We start from the raw sequence: 16,393 nt of genomic DNA, 5'->3' as shown, positions 1-16,393 counted from the left end.
TGCATGCCAAGTTGCTTCAGTTGTGTCTGACTCTGTGCGATCCCATGGACAGCAGCCCACCAGAATCCTCTGTCCAGAGGATTCTCCAGGCAAGAATACTGGAGTGGGTTGCTATTCCCTTCTCCACTTAAACACTGACGCAACCTTAAACACTGAAGTCATGGTCTAAAATGATGTTGTAAATTCTATACAATTTTAGTCATACTGCAATTGGTTAAAAGTTTTTAAACTGTTTTCATCCAATAACTACCATTTTCTCTATAGTGAAATATCATGAATAACTGGATTTAGGGGAAAATTTGTGCTTCAGTTGAAAAACAATGCATTTTCTAAACCTACCCTTCCAGATTTCCAGTCATCCCCTGACTATGAGCTATGTTACAACTCTGTAAATTGTAAATAACTAATGGCAATGGAAAATAATTCTTGTCTATAGACAAGCAGAATCCTGTCTGGTGAAGGTTTGACTGACTTCCCTCCCCTACTGTCGAAGAAGCTAGTTTTGCCTCTATTTGCACACTCATTTCAGTATTCCCTAATCTATACATGTGACTGTTCCTTGGACATTAGGGAGATACTGTTCCTAATTCCAACATACTTATGTGTATGGTATGTGTACGCAAACTCCCAGTGAAACTAATGTGTCGGGCTGTAAAGTGTCTGGTAGGTTTTAAATAAGAGACTGGCTAAAATTTCAGGAACATATAAGTTGCCCATAAAGATTATTAGGAAAACTGAGCTCTTCAGAAACAGGTGAGATCCTATGATTAGGCAAGGGTAACAGCACTATGGGGTCCACATAATCTATTCAGCTCTGTTAACAAGTCTGTACAGAACAGACTTTTGGACTCTGTGGGAGAAGGCGAGGGTGGGATGTTTCGAGAGAACAGCATCGAAACATGTGTATTATCTATGGTGAAACAGATCACCAGTCCAGGTTGGATGCATGAGACAAGTGCTCGGGCCTGGTGCACTGGGAAGACCCAGAGGGATCGGGATGGGGAATACATGTAAATCCATGGCTGATTCATGTCAATGTATGACAAAACCCACTACAATATTGTGAAGTGATTGGCCTCCAACTAATAAAAATAAAAATTAAAAAAATATATATCAAAAAAAAAAAGAATTACTCAAGAAACTTCCTAATGTAATCTCGTAACAGTTAAGAAGGCTTAATGACTTTGTCTTCTGAAGGAATAAAATCCCAGGTTTAAAAAACAGATTTTCTTTTTAAATCTAATTACCCCTAGAGCTAGACTAGAAACAAAAGTAAATGGCAACCACTACTCCAGCTTTGGCCCAAAGGTCCAACAACTCCTGCTCAAAAAATGAACAATGCCAAGAGATTATGACTGATAAAATCGTTCCTACTCATTTCTCCACCTCATTTTAGGAGTACTGCCATTTGGCAAGGAAAACTTCAGTTTAAATTCAATGCCCTGAATTTACCTCTTAAAAGTTTTAAGTGGATCAGATAGTGGTAGGAGTAGATGAATAAGCTCACATGCAACCAAGTCATATTCTTCAAGATTTTTAGTCCTTGAATCATACCTTTCTGCCTTGCCAGTGGAAATATAATATTCTCCAGTGCCAAGTCAAGTCCTTCATGCCCTGACCACCTTCACTGCTCCTTTTAGAGCGTATTTTACACCCAGAGTATCTCTGGGTCTGCCCATGAACCCAGGGGTGTACCAAAACCAGGATCCAGGAGTGGGACAGTCAAGCCTGTCCAGTGACACCACTGAGATACACACTCATCTACTTTATATCACAGAGAGTCTAAAGTCAGCGTCTCCCAAAATAAAATCTCATGTCTTTTTTTCACCAACTAGCTATGACATTCATGCAATGAAACATGGATTAAGAACAGAACAGTAAAAGCTAACACTCACTATGGGATTATTCATTCAACTGTGAACTGACTAGCCTCACTTTAAATTTATGATCATAAGTCTCAAATGAGCACTCAGCACTATCATACAACTTTTCTATCTTTCTCCAGTAAACTTATAATTCTCCAAAATGTCAACTTCACACTTTCGCCAAAACTGCAACACGTCCTTGTCAGTTGGGCTCACATCACTCTGAAAATACAGATAAGTTCTAACAGGAACTCTGACATCTTTCAACTACTACTGCTTCATCTGTGCACACATGATCTATCTTCCCTCGCAGTGAGCATGCAAAGGCTGTCCTTGCTGCATTTAAGGACCAAGCTCTAATTTATGCTCTGGATTCCATTAAGGTCTTCTCAAGGATGTAATACATGCAATTATCCTTGCCTGTATCACCAACTTCTCCTCTCTTTTGAATCTTTCCCACTGCATACAAATAAGCTTGGGATGGGACTGTGCTTTTGAAAGTGACAGTGTGGGTTGTGATAAACTTAGTAGGTCCAGATCAGCATCTTTTTCCTAATAAAATTAAAGGAATAGGATGAAAAGTGCCAGAGTGCATTAAAATGGAAAGAAAAAACAACCAAGATGTCCTTCAGTAGGTTAACGGATAATCAAACTGTGGTATATCCACAAAGTGGATTGCCAACCAGTTCTAAAAAGAAATGCGCTATCATGGCATGAAAAGATAGAAGAGCCTTAAACGAACAGTACTAAGTGACACAAGGGGCTTCCCAGGTGGCACTAATGGTGAAGAATCTGCCAACCAATGCAGGAGATGTAAGAGACATAGGTTCTATCCCTGGATGTGAAAGGTCCCCTGGAGGAGGGCACAGCAACCCACTCCAGTATTCCTGCCTGGAGAATCCCATGGTTGGAGGAGACTGGCAGGCAACAGTCCCCACGGTTGCAAAAGAGCTGGACATGACTGAAAAGACTGACCAGGCACGCACATAAGTGAAAGACGACAATCTGAAAAGGCTACACACTATATGATTCCAGCTGTAAACAGGACATTCACAAAAAAGCAAAACTATGGAGACAGTGAAAAGATCAGTGCCTGGGGCCGGGGGTGGGGAAGGGAGATGAGCAGATGGAGCACAGAGGACTTCCGGGGCAGTGAAAACACTCTGTATGATATTGTATTGGTAGATACACGACACAAATTTGTCAAAACCCATAGGATGTACAACACCAAGAGAGAACCTGGAAGTAAACTAGACTGTGTGTGATTATGAGTATCAATGTAGGTTCAACAGCTGTAACAAATGCACTACTCAAGTGTGGGAATGTTGGTATTTGCAGAGGTTATGCATGTGTGGAGGCAGGGAACACACAGGAATTCTGTAATTTGTCCCCACTTTTAAAAAAAAGTAAGATCAGTCATGGTTTGGATAAGCATAACCAACTGGCTTTGGAAGTCAATTATCTCACTACTTTTATTTTTTCAAAGTCACTAAAGAAATGCTGAGAAAAAAATGATGGAAAACAATTTTTTCTGATGTTGGAGACAGTCAAGCTCAAGGAGGGTACACATGAACATCATTTGAAAATATCTGAATATAACCTTTTAAAAACATGGAAAGATTAAAAATTGTTTTGCAAAATTTATTTCAGTAATATGTGTGCATACAGTTAATATAAAATGAATGTTTCACTGTGAGTTGCAGTAAAAACATATCAGATAACCATTGGGTTAAGTATCTTCCAACTTTAAAGTGAAAGTGAAAGTCGCTCAGCTGTGTCTGACTCTTTGAGACCCCATGGACTCTATAGTCCATGGAATTTTCCAGGCCAGAACACTGGAGTGGGTAGCCTATCCCTTCTCCAGGGGATCTTCCCAACCCAGGGATGGAACCAGTGTCTCCTGCATTGCAGGCGGATTCTTTACCAACTGAACTATCAACAAACAAAACCGTCCCTGGACCCAGCACCCACCTCCAGCTTTGACTTCATTTCCCTCTCTTACTGACACAGCGAAACTTGCCCTAAGAGTTGTCTGCCTTCATAGCTCCACTTCCTCACCTCAAATTTGATCTAATCAACTCTAAGTGCTTCTGATGTCTCCTCTCCTATGAAACCACTCTTGCCACAGTGTGTTGTGAAACATGAGTCATGAAATCAATTACCTGTCTCATAAACTGGATACTTTTCGTATATTTTAACTAAAACAACACAAGACAACACTTTAAATGCAGAAATTAATGTGAGAGTCAAGATGTCTCTAGTAAGCAAGACATTAAAGAGATTTGCAAAAATAGAAAGGAGTATTATTCTTCTTACTAAATTTTTAAGATCAGACTTACTGAGAAATACTTTGCACAAAAAAATTTTTAAGTGGACAATCTGATGCATTTTAAAAGAATGTATAGTTGTGTTATCTACCAACACAACCATGAAACAGATTTAAATTATCCACAGACTTCCTTCGTAGTCAGTCCCCGCCTTTTTCCACCTGTAGCCCCCAGCAGTACCTATCTGCTTTCTGTTACTATACTTTTGTCCTTTCTAGAAGGGTACATAAGTGGAATTATACAGGGTGCTACCTTTTCAGTTTGGCTTTTCTGTTAGTATAATGTTTCTGAGATTCATCCTGTTGTTTCAAATGTCAGGGGTTAATTCTTTTTTGAATGTATTGCAATGTGTCTATGGATACTGAGACTGCTTTCAGTTTAAGATAGTATGAATAACCTGCTGTAACATTTATCTGTAACACTCATCAATTATTTACTTATAACTAATGAACTTTATTTTTTGTAAACTACATCTTGATAAATCTGATTCTAAAAATCTAGGTGTGGCTATATGCTTTCACTTCTGTTGGGTAAATAGCTAGGAGTAAGTAGGTGCATGTGTCAATTTATAACAAACTACTAAACTGCTTACTTAAGCGACTGTATCTTTCTGCATTCTCACCAGAAATGTGTAAGAGTTCCATGTGCTCTACATCCTGGTCAACACTTGGTATTGTTCTTTCTTTTGTGTCATTAAAATAAGCATGTAGTATTATTTTACTGTTATTTTAATTTCTATTTTTCCAAAGATTCGTGACTAATGACTAACAAGACAAATGATACATTTTTACGTAGTTATTTGGTATATGAGTATTTTCTTCTCTGAGGAATCTGTTGAAATATTTGCCCTTTAAAAAACTACTGGGGATTCCCTGGCAGTCCAGTGGCTAGGACTCTGTTCTCACTGCTGAAGATTTAGGTTTGACCCCTGGTTGGTGAACTAAGATACCAAAAGCCGTACAGTATGGCCAAATAAAAAAATAAAAAATACCACCTAGGACATATTATTGAATTGTAAGAGTTCTTGATAAAGTATAGATTCTAGCACTTTGTCAAAAACAAATTTTACAATATTTCCTCATAATCTGTTACTTGCTTTTTCATTTTCGTATCTGTCTTCTGAAGAGTAAAAGTTTTTATTTTAATGAGATAGAGTTTATCACTTTTTTTTTTCTTTTATAATTCATACTATTTGTGAAAGGTGATCATGTTTACTGTGAATGAAGTCTTATTTTTTCCTTTTAATCTGAGTATTCTTCCTATTCCTTGCCTTATCACACTAGCAAGAATCCACAGTAACTATGCTGAATCCACAGTACAACGGTAAGAACAGACATCTCTACCTTGTCTCCAGTCAGAAAAGCAGCAGTCACTATTCCACCATTAAATATGACATTAGTTGTAGGTTTTTCAGATCTCCTAACCTGAATTGGTGCTTTCGAATTCTGGACTCTTCAGAGTCCCCTGGACTGCAAGGACAGCAAACCAGTCAATCCTAAAGAAAATCAACCCTGAGTATTCACTGGAAGAACTGATGCTGAAGCTGAAGTTCCAATACTTTGGCCACCTGATGCCATGAGCAGACTCACAAGAAAAGATCCTGATGCTGGGAAAGACTGAAGGGGCAGCAGAGGATGAGATGGTTAGATAACATCACTGACTCAAAGGACATGAATTTGTGCAAACTCCAGGAGTTAACCGAGGACAGAGGAACCTGGCGGGCTATAGTCCAGGGAGTCGCAGAATCAGACACAACTTAGTGACTGAACAACGCATACAGGATTAAAGAAATTCTTGTTTAGTAAGAGTTCTTTTAATTATTGAGTGTTCAATTTTGCAAACACTTATCTGCATCTACTTAAAACATTATACAGTGTTTTTCTTGTTCAGTCTATTAATGCACTGAATTATGTTGATTAATTTCCTAACATTAAACCAGTCTTGCATTCTTAGGATAAATCCCTTGGTTTTATAACTTGGTTATGATGCATTATCCTTTTATGTAATGCTGGAATTTATTTACCAAACACTGTTAAGAATTTTTGCATCTATGTTCATGAAGAATACTGGTCAGAACTTTAAGGTAGGAAGTATTCCTTCCTTTTCGATTTTTTAGAAGAATTTTTGTAGAATTAGTATTATTTCCTTCCTTAAAATTCATAAAATTCACCACTGAAGCCATTTGGATCTGGAATTTTCTTCTTGGGGATGCAAATCCAATTTAGTTCCCAGATGAAGGAATATTCATGCTTATCTACTTTTCCTTGACTAAGGTGTGGTAATTTGTGTCATTCACGAAATTTGTCCATTCCATGTATATGTTCCCAAATGCATTGCCATAAAGTTACTTGTAATACTCTTATTATCTTTTAATTACAATAGGATACTTAGTATCCTCCCTCTTTTATTCCTGATACCCACAATTTGTGTTTTCTCTCTTTTAGTCCTAATCAGGTTTGCTAGAGGTTTCTCAAATTTGTTGATCTTTTCAAACAACCAGCTTGAGGTTTCATAGATTTTGTTATTTTTCTGTCTTCAGTTCCATTGATTTCTGCTCTTATCTTGACTATTAGTTTCTTTCTGCTTGCTCTGGATGGAATTTACCCTTCTTTTTCTGGTTTCTTAAGATGAAAGTATTCATGATGAATTTAAAACCTCTTTTCTAGTATCTGCTTTTAATAATACATATTTCCTCCTCGGCACTGCTTTCAACCCACAGTGATAGATGCATTTTCATTCAGTTCAATTTATTCCCTAATCTGTTTTTACTTCATCCAGTACATTTTTCAATTCAAGTATGTTTGTCATCTAAAGAATCTCATTTGGTCTTTTTTTTTAAAGGGTCTACTTCTCAACTCAGCAGGACTCTCCTTGATTCTTCCTTTTTGACATAAACAGTGGATTTGTAAATGCTGTTTTAACATTCTTATCTACCAGTTTTATCAGTTCCGTCATTCCTGTGTGTTAGTTGCTCAGTCACGTCCCACTCTTTGTGACCCCATGGACTGTAGCCCGTCAGGCGCCTCTGTCCATGGAATTCTCCAGGCCAGAATACTGGAGGGGGTTGCTAGTCCCTTCTCCAGGGGATCTTCCTGACCCAGGGATCGAACCCAGGCCTCCTGCATTGCAGGCAGATTCTTTACGGTCTGAGCTACCAAAGACACTCTGGTTCTATTAATTGATTTTTGTCTTTTCTGGGATCTTTTTTGTTTGTTTGTTTCTTTGAATTCCTGGTAATTTCAATAGGATACTGTTAATTTTATATTGTTGGTGGCAAAATTTTATTCTATCCTTAAACTGTATTGTAGTTTATTCTGGAGCACATCAATCTACTTGGAGTCAATAAAATCATTTCACACTTTGCTTTCAAATTTTATCAGGGCAAAATTATCAAGAGAAGAGAATGAGAAGACAAGCCAAAGAAAGACTGGGTAAAAACATCTGCAAAAGATGCAACTGGTAACGGACTTATTCAAAATATACAAAGAACTTTAAAACTCAGTGAGAAAACGAACAACCCAATTAAAAAATAGGCAGAAGATCTGAGCAAAAAAGATTAACCAAAGAAGATATATAGATGGCAAGTAAGCATAGGAAAAGATGCTCAATATCATGTCATTAGAGAATTGCACATTAAAACAATGAGACACCACTATATACCTAACAGAATGGCAAAAATCCAAACACTAACACCACCATGTGCAGTGGGAATGCAAAATGGCACAGACACTTCCAAACATAACTTGGCAGTTTCTTAAAAAATTAAAGGTACCTTATAACCCAGCAATCACATTCCGTAGTATTTACCCGAATGAACTGAAAACTCATGTCCACACAAAAACCTGCACATGAATATTTAATTATAGCTCTTTTCATAATTGCCAAAAGACGCAACCAAGATGTTCTTCAGTAAGGGAACTGGTCATTGAACTTTGGTACATCCAGAAAATAGATTACTCAGCTCCCAAAAAACAATGAGCTATAAAGCCATGAAAAAACTTAGAGGAAGCTTAAATGCATTACTAAGGAAAAGAATGAAAAGAAGATATACTATTTGAATCCAACTGTATGACATTCGGGAAAAGACAAAACTATGAAGACAGGAATAAGATAAGTGGTTGCCAGGGGTTAGGAATAAAGATGTGGAGCACACAGGAGTTTTAGGGCAATGAAACTATTCCTGTGTACCACAACAGTAGAAATATAGCACTGGATGCTTGTCAAAACCCACAGAATATATAATACCAAGAGTGAACTCTGGGTAAACTGTGGGTTCTGAATATAACAAGGTGTCAATGTAGGTTCACCAGTTATAACAAATGTACCACTCTGGCTTGGAGTGTTCAGAGTAGCAGAGCCTGTGCATGTGTCAGATCAGGAGAAACACAGAACTATCAATATTTTCCACACAACTTTGCTGTGAACCTAAAACTGGGCTAAAAAAACAGTCTATGAAAAAAATCTTTTTACTAAGGAAAATTAAAGCAGCAAGTAGCCTGGGGCAGGGATCGGCAAATAATAGTCCAATGGTCAAATGCAACCAAAGGACAATTTTTGTATGGTCCTCAAGCTAAGACTGGTATTCATATTTTAGAAAGAATTATAAACAAACAAGAACATTTGACAGAGATCATATGGAGCCTGCAAAGCCTAAACTATGTATTCTCTGGCCTTAAGGTAGTTAAGCTTTACTAATAAAGCAGTAACACCTTTCTGAGGCTTCTGCCTAATGCCTTACATACTAAGAAGTTTTTTCAACTGTACCTGGTGGTGAATTCAAGCTGTTTCCTGTCCTGCGTGAACTCCAGAAATTGTTCTGGAACAAACCTTTCCAAGTTTTTCTCTGGTCTTTGGGCAGTTTCCTCTCATTCAAGGCTAGAAGGCTAGGTAGCCAAAGACTTGCCCGGATCTTTCTATAGATCTTTAGAGCTCTGTTCTCTCTGTGGGTCCCTCCTTTCTGGGACTCTGTCCTGTCACCCTGGCCTCCACAACTTTGATTTCTGTTGTACCTATTCAGTGATACCACAAGATTATTTTGGGTTCCCTCCACCCAGGGCCATAAAACTGCCTGCCAGTTGCTGGAGCTGTAGAGCTCATCATTTTATTTGTTCTCTTTCTCTCGGGGATAACAGTCCTGTGCTACCTTTTTTTCCCATATCTGAAAATCCATTAGTTTATAGATTTCATCTGGTTTTCTAGCTTCTAAGGGGGGAAAGTAAGTACAGTCTGTTATTCCATCTGGGCTAGGAGTAGAAATCTCCATTTACTTTGATTTTTGTGCATTGGGAAAGTTTTTTTTTTTTCTTACCAAAATATGTTATGACTTTTTAAAAAAAATTTTATTTGACTATAGTTGCTTTACAATGTGTTAGGTTCTGCTGTACAGAAGGTGAATCAGCTTTTGTTGCTAAGTTGTGTCTGACTCTTTGTGACCCCATGAACTGCAGCATGCCAGGCTTCTCTACCCATCACTATCCCCCTGGGTTTGCTCAAACTCAAGTCCATTCAGTCAGTGATGCCATCCAACTATCTCATCCTCTGTTGTCCCGTTCTCCTCCTGCCTTCACTCTTTCCCAACATCAGGGTCTTTTCCAGTGAGTCAGCTCTTTGCACCAGGTGGCCAAAGTATTGGAGCTTCAGCTTCAGTACTTACAAAGAATATTCAGGGTTGATTTCCTTTAGGATTGCCTGGTTTGATCTCCTTGCAGTCCAGGGGACTCTCAAGAGTCTTCTCCAAAACCACTATTCAAAAGTGTCAATTCTTTGGTGCTCAGCCTTCTTCACGGTCCAGCTCTCACAGCCATACAAGACTACTGGAAAAACCATAGTTTTGACTATATGGACCTTTGTCTGCAAAGTGATGGTTCTGCTTTTTAATATGCTGTCTATGTTTGTTATCATGAGAAATGCTGGGCTGGATGAAGCACAAGCTGGAATCAAGACTGCTGGGAGAAATATCAATAACCTCAGATATGCAGATGATACCACTCTAATGGCAGAAAGTGAAGAGCCTCTTGATGAAAATGAAAGAGGAGAGTGAAAAAGTTGGCCTAAAGCTCAACATTCAGAAAACTAAGATCATGGCATCCGGTCCCATCACTTCATGGCAAATAGATGGGGAGACAGTGGAAACAGTGGCTGACTTTATTTTGGGGGGCTCCAAAATCACTGCAGATGGTGACTACAGTCATGAAATTAAAAGACACTTGCTCCTCGGAAGGAAAGTTATGACCAACCTAGACAGCATATTAAAAAGCAGAGACATTACTTTGCTGACAAAGGTCCATCTAGTCAACGCTATGGTTTTTCCAGGAGTCATGTATGGATGTGAGAGTTGGACTATAAAGAAAGCCGAGCACCAAAGAATTGATGCTTTTGAACCGTGGAGAAGACTCTTGAGAGTCCCTTGGACAGCAAGGAGATCCAACCAATCCATCTTAAAGGAAATCAGTCCTGAATGTTCATTGGAAGGACTGATGCTGCAGCTGAAACTCCAATACTTTGGCCACCTGATGAGAAGAGCTGACTCATTTGAAAAGACCCTGATGCTGGAAAAGATTGAAGGCAGGAGGAGAGGGGGACGACAGAGAACAAGATGGTTAGATGGCATCACCGACTCAATAGACATGAGTTTGAATAAGCTCCAGGAGTTGGCAATGGACAGGGAAGCCTGGCGTGCTGCAGTCCATGGGGTCGCAGTCGTACACGACTGAGCAGCTGAACTGAACTGAACTGGTGTTTGTTATAGCTTTTCTCCAAGGAGCAAGCATCTTTTAATTTTATGGGTGTAGTCAGTGTCCGCATTGATTCTGGAGCCCAAGAAAATGAAATCTGACACTGTTTCCGCATTTTCCCCATCTATTTGCCATGAAGTAATGCGACCAGATGCCATGATCTTAGTTTTCTGAATGTTGAGCTTTAAGCCAGCTTTTTCACTCTCAAGCTCTTTCCCTTTCAAGAGGCTCTTCAGTTCTTCTTCACTTTTTGCCATTAGAGTAGTACCATCTGCATATCTGAGGTTGTTGACATTTCTCCCGGCAATCTTGATTCTAGCTTGTGCTTCATCCAGCCTGGCATTTCCCATGATGTATTCTGCACATAAGTTAAATAAACAAGGTGACAGTATACAGCCTGGATGTACTCCTTTCCCAGTTTTGAATCAGTCCATTGTTTCATGTCCAGTTCTAACTGTTGCTTCTTGACCTGTATACAGGTTTCTCAGGAGGCAGGTAAGGTGGTCTTTAAGAATCTTCCAGTTTGTTGTGATCCATACAGTCAATCCACACATTGTCAGTGTGTCTATCCATACACTGAATCAGCCGTAAATATACATATATTCTCTCTTTTTAGGACTTGCTTCCCATTTAGGTCACCACAGGTCATTAAGTAGACTTCCCTGTGCTAAACAGCAGGTTCTCAATAGTTGCCCATTTAATACATAGTGTCAATAGTGTATATATGTCAATCCCAATCTCCCAATTCATCCCACCCCCCATCCCTCTTGGTATCCACATATTCAGTCTTTACAGCGGTGCCTCTATTTCTGCTTTGCAAATAAGATCATCTATCATCATTTTTCTAGATTCAACACAAATGCATTAATATAGGATTAAAATACATTACTTATGATTGATGTTAACATATAGTGAATTTACTGTTGTTTATAAGTGAGTTAAATATTTTTGAAATTTCCTGGTTTTAATTTTTCTTAGACCCATGTGTTATTTGGAAGTATATATTTAGTTTCCAATTTATCTGGTGACTTTACAGAGGGCTTTGTTACTGATTTCTAATTTGATTTCATCTTTGGTGGAGAACAGACTCTTTGTACTGAACACATTCACAAGGTGAACCTTCCGCACATCCCCGGGGCTCGCTCTCTGTGCTACTTTCCCCTCCCCACTCTCTATCTTGCAAACTTCAGCTCCTTCAGCTTCCCTGGTCTTTCTTTCCCCGTAACTCAAGAGCCCAGCAGGCTCTGCCTGGGAACCCCTGCTCTCAGCCTAGAAACTTACAGTGCTTGTTTCACTTTTTCATCTCTCAGAGATTCCGGCCCTTTGTTATCGTTGTTCCTAACATCTTGAAAACTATTTCATGTGTTTTGCCCATTTACCGGTGGATGTTTTTATTGGGAGGGTAGAGAGGGGTGTACATCAATTATTCTGTCCTGGCCAGTAGCAGAACTCCCCTAAACTCTAATCTGTAATATGATACACATTGACAACTATAACCCACATAAACAAGAGTTCTTTGGTGCGCTAGACAAATTTTAAGAGCGTACAAAGGCTTAGAGAACTGAGAGAACTGTTGCTCTAAACTGTGCAGTGTCCCAGGTCTCAGTTTTAGGCTTTGTTCCCCACAGCACCCTCCTCCCAGGTAATTTAAGTATACAGTTTTAAATCACTCATCTTTTTAGTTAGGTAGATTCATCCATTCATACCTAATTCTCTTTCCCACTTGAATATCCACTAGAAACCCAAATTTAACATAGCAAAATAGGAATTCTCAATCCCTTTCCCTATCCACAATCCTTGCCCTGGTCTCCATCTCAGTAAATGGCATCATCATTTCTCCAGCTGCTTGAACCAAAAATGTAGGGGTCACTCTTGATTCCCTCTTTTAGTCACAGGGGTATGTTAAATTCATCAGCAAGTACTACTGGCTCTACTTCAAAAGTTTACCTCGAATTGTTGATTTTAGTTCTACGACCACTCTAGAAATGCCACATCTCTGGCCTAAACTAGGCCAGAAACAGGCCTAGGCCTAAAACAGCCTCACTTCCTACAGGTCACTCACCTACTTAAAGGAGTCTTCCTGGACAAGCAGCTCCATCACTTTCTATCCCTACCTGAAGTCACTTCATAGCACATATCACAAATCTGACACATCTTACTCACTTGTTTACTGTCTGACTATTCCCAATATAATGTAAGCTCCACCTGAGCTGAGACATTATCTGCTTTTTGAATGTTATATTCCCAATATCTAGATTATTGTCTGGGATACAGTAACTGGTAACCAATAAATATTACTTGAGTGAAGAGCCATCAGATTGGTTTTCTTACTATTTCTTGCCAACTTACAATTTATTCTCTAGTCAGCAGACATCATCTTTTTAAATGCAGATAAAATCATATTACTTGTCTTTCTAAACTCTCCAATGACTTCCCATCGCAGTAAGAATAAAATCCAAAATACACTCCTAAAAGGTCTTCTGGGGTCTGCCCCACCTCCCCATACACCACTCTTCCCCTCCCCTTCACTCCCTACACTCTGCTCACACTCACCCTCACTGTGTCTGCTTCAGGGCCTCCGCTTCTGACGTCCTCTCTGCCTGGAATACTATTCCGCCAGCTCTGTGAAGCTTTACTTTTATTTTAAAGTAATGATTCACCTTTTAATTCTAATTGTTACCTCATTTCAAAGGTCAACTCCTTAAGAAAAGCCTTTTCCTGATGACATTATCTAATGTCTCCATAATTTCTATCATATTACTCCATTTTATTTTTTTATAGCTTGCCACTGCAGGAGACATGGGTGGGTTGGATCCCTGGGTTGGGAAGATCTCCTAGAGGAGGAAAAGGCAATCCACTCCAGTATTCTTGCCTGGAAACTCCGTGGACAGAGGAGCTCGGTGGGTTACAGTCCAAGGGGCTGCAGAGTCAGACATGACTGAGTGACTAAGCATGCACACATACACACATCAAATGTCAACTCTTTAAGGAAAGCCTTTTCCTGATAGGCCTCATAATTCCTATCAAATTACTGTTTTATTTTCTTTATAGAATCTGCCATCTAAAATTGTGTTATTTGCTGATTTATTGTTTTTAATCTGTCTGCTATTAGAATAAGACAAGAGGTCTTATCTCTATGACAAGAGGTCTTGTCGTTGCTCTATACTCAGTATATAGAACAGCAGCTGGTACATGGCAGATGTTCAATAAACATTTAGTGAATTAATGAAAAACCTAATTTTAAAAAAAGGAACAAATAAAGCTAACATGTCTTGCCTACTTAACAAGATTAAGCTGGTACTCTCAGGAAAAGTTTCAGGAGATAATCCCAGAGTGTTCATTAGAAGTTAGTTTTTCTTTTCTTGGCAAAATATAAAACTATCTATTACCAAGGTAAAGACCATGAAAATTCCCAAAATATGTCTGTTATGGCAGTTAGGCAATTAGAGTAATTCTCTGTCAGGCTAAGATTCCACCTCTTACTGAAGCAATTTAGTCTTAACTAAGAAGACTTATCAAAAGTATTTGCAATCTGAAATCCATAGGTAATTCAATAAACTCATTTCATTCAACCCCATATCAAAATATATTTTCTACAGATCTGCAACTAAGGCTCAAAATGATTTCACTATTTTTCTCTTCTTCTAAAAGAGGAAGGCATGAATACAGATCTATCCCAAAAAGGGCTAAAGAAAATAAGATATACCATCACAAAACCACCAAAGTAACTCATTCATAAAATTAAGCTTTGTAAAAGCACTATAACCTGAAACTAAAGCCTAGTCCCTCAAAAAGAAGTTCCCAAGACACAAATTATTTACTCAGATACAAAGCACAGCACAGGCAAAGGGCTTCAAGTTGAGTATCGGGAGAGTATGGGTTTAATTTCCAGTCCTGCTTTTTACTAATAGTTATGTGGGCAATTTATCTAAGCCAAACAATAAATCAAGAGTAAAAGTAATATTTCCAATTATGTACAGATGCAATACCCGCTTTCCCGGGGAGTTTCCTGGAAAATGTATCCCACCGAAACAAGAAAAAAGAAGAGGTGGATTTGGATCCCGAAATAAGTCAGCTGCCATAGGAGGGAGGCTAGGATACCCAGAAGACTGGTGACAGGCAGCTCCAGGGCAGCCATGTAGGAGGCCCAGAGACAGCAGCCACAGTGGACTGGAAAAGAACTCAGGTTGCTTCAGGCAAGAGGCTCCTGAGATAAAAGTGAGTTGATAAACTATCTATGAGGTTCACTGTAAAGTGATTCACATTTCTGATGGAAAGTTTAGAGATAAATTAATACCAGATAAATAGAAAACTAAGGACATGAAATGATTAATTATAGGAAAAGCAGAACGTTTTCCAGAAAAGAATTTCAAGTGTAAGGACGGAAAAAATAATTTTCCCTCTAATGTTCTCAGTAGTTAGCAGGGACGTTATAACAAAAGACAAACTTATATAAGAAAAACAAAACAGATGCCTATTAACATGTATACCTCATGTGTTTATGGAAGACACCCAGAGAAAAACTCTTAAGCCACTCAGAGGTGATTTACAACACTGGCTTAAATATCATCTTCAGCTAGATTAAAAAAAAAAAGAAAAAAAAGGTATGGGGGAGGCCGGATATGGGGAGATGGCAAGGAAAAACACACTAACCAAGAGTGAAATCTGTTATGCTGATTTAAGTCCAAGCCTTCTCCATCAACAGGAAACTAACTTACTTCTAGGGAAAGAGAGGGGAGGAGGGACAGACACCTTTGTGCTGTGTTGTACTAAGTCACTTCAGTTGTGTCCGACTCTGTGCAACCCCATGGACTGTAGTCCCCCCAGGCTCCTCCATCCATGGGGATTCTCCAGGCAAGAATACTGGAGTGGGTTGCCATGCTCTCCTCTAGGCGATCTTCCCAACCCTGGGATCGAACTCAGGTCTCCTGCACTGCAGGTGGATTTTTTACCGTCTGAGCCAAATGGAGGGGAGGCAGAGAGCTTTTCTTTCTGCTGCTTCACAAATGCCTTCTCCTCAAAGAAATATGCCACAGTGACATATTCTTGGGAAGTGGCATATTCTGCTACCCTTCATAACCACAGTATGTATGCTGCCTGATTCAAAATTAGGACAATATTCAGAGATTGAGAGGAAGGTGAAGAATCACAATGTAAAATGGAGCTAAATTTTCATTTTTCAAATTAGGACTTCAATCAATTGTTAACATGGAAAACTGAAAAATTCTCCAAGAAATAGTAGAAAGAATAATCTTTTATAAAAATGAAGGTAATTATTAAAACAAAAGCCCAAAGGTTTGACAGTTGTTAATTCAAGGAAATGGAAATAGAGACAGGTTGGTGGTGGAGGAGGCATATTTTTTTATATAAGCCTTATAGAAATGTGATCTATCAAGAAGAGCTATCAACGGCATATTTAGATCCTGATACTAAATGAAACTGACTAAAACTATAATGATAATAAGCA

General features: G+C 38.9%; 1 protein-coding gene across 2 annotated transcripts in view; it reads right to left on the bottom strand.

The window, feature by feature from the left end:
- The window catches only part of RAD18 (RAD18 E3 ubiquitin protein ligase), a 97,551-nt gene that overhangs the window by 36,976 nt on the left and 44,182 nt on the right, over positions 1 to 16,393 (bottom strand). The window lies entirely within an intron of this gene.

Source organism: Cervus elaphus, chromosome 24 (assembly GCF_910594005.1).
Source record: "Cervus elaphus chromosome 24, mCerEla1.1, whole genome shotgun sequence".
Taxonomy (NCBI): Eukaryota; Metazoa; Chordata; class Mammalia; order Artiodactyla; family Cervidae; genus Cervus; species Cervus elaphus.
The sequence above is the reverse complement of the archived record's forward strand: the minus strand, read 5'-3'. Positions and strand labels throughout refer to the sequence as shown.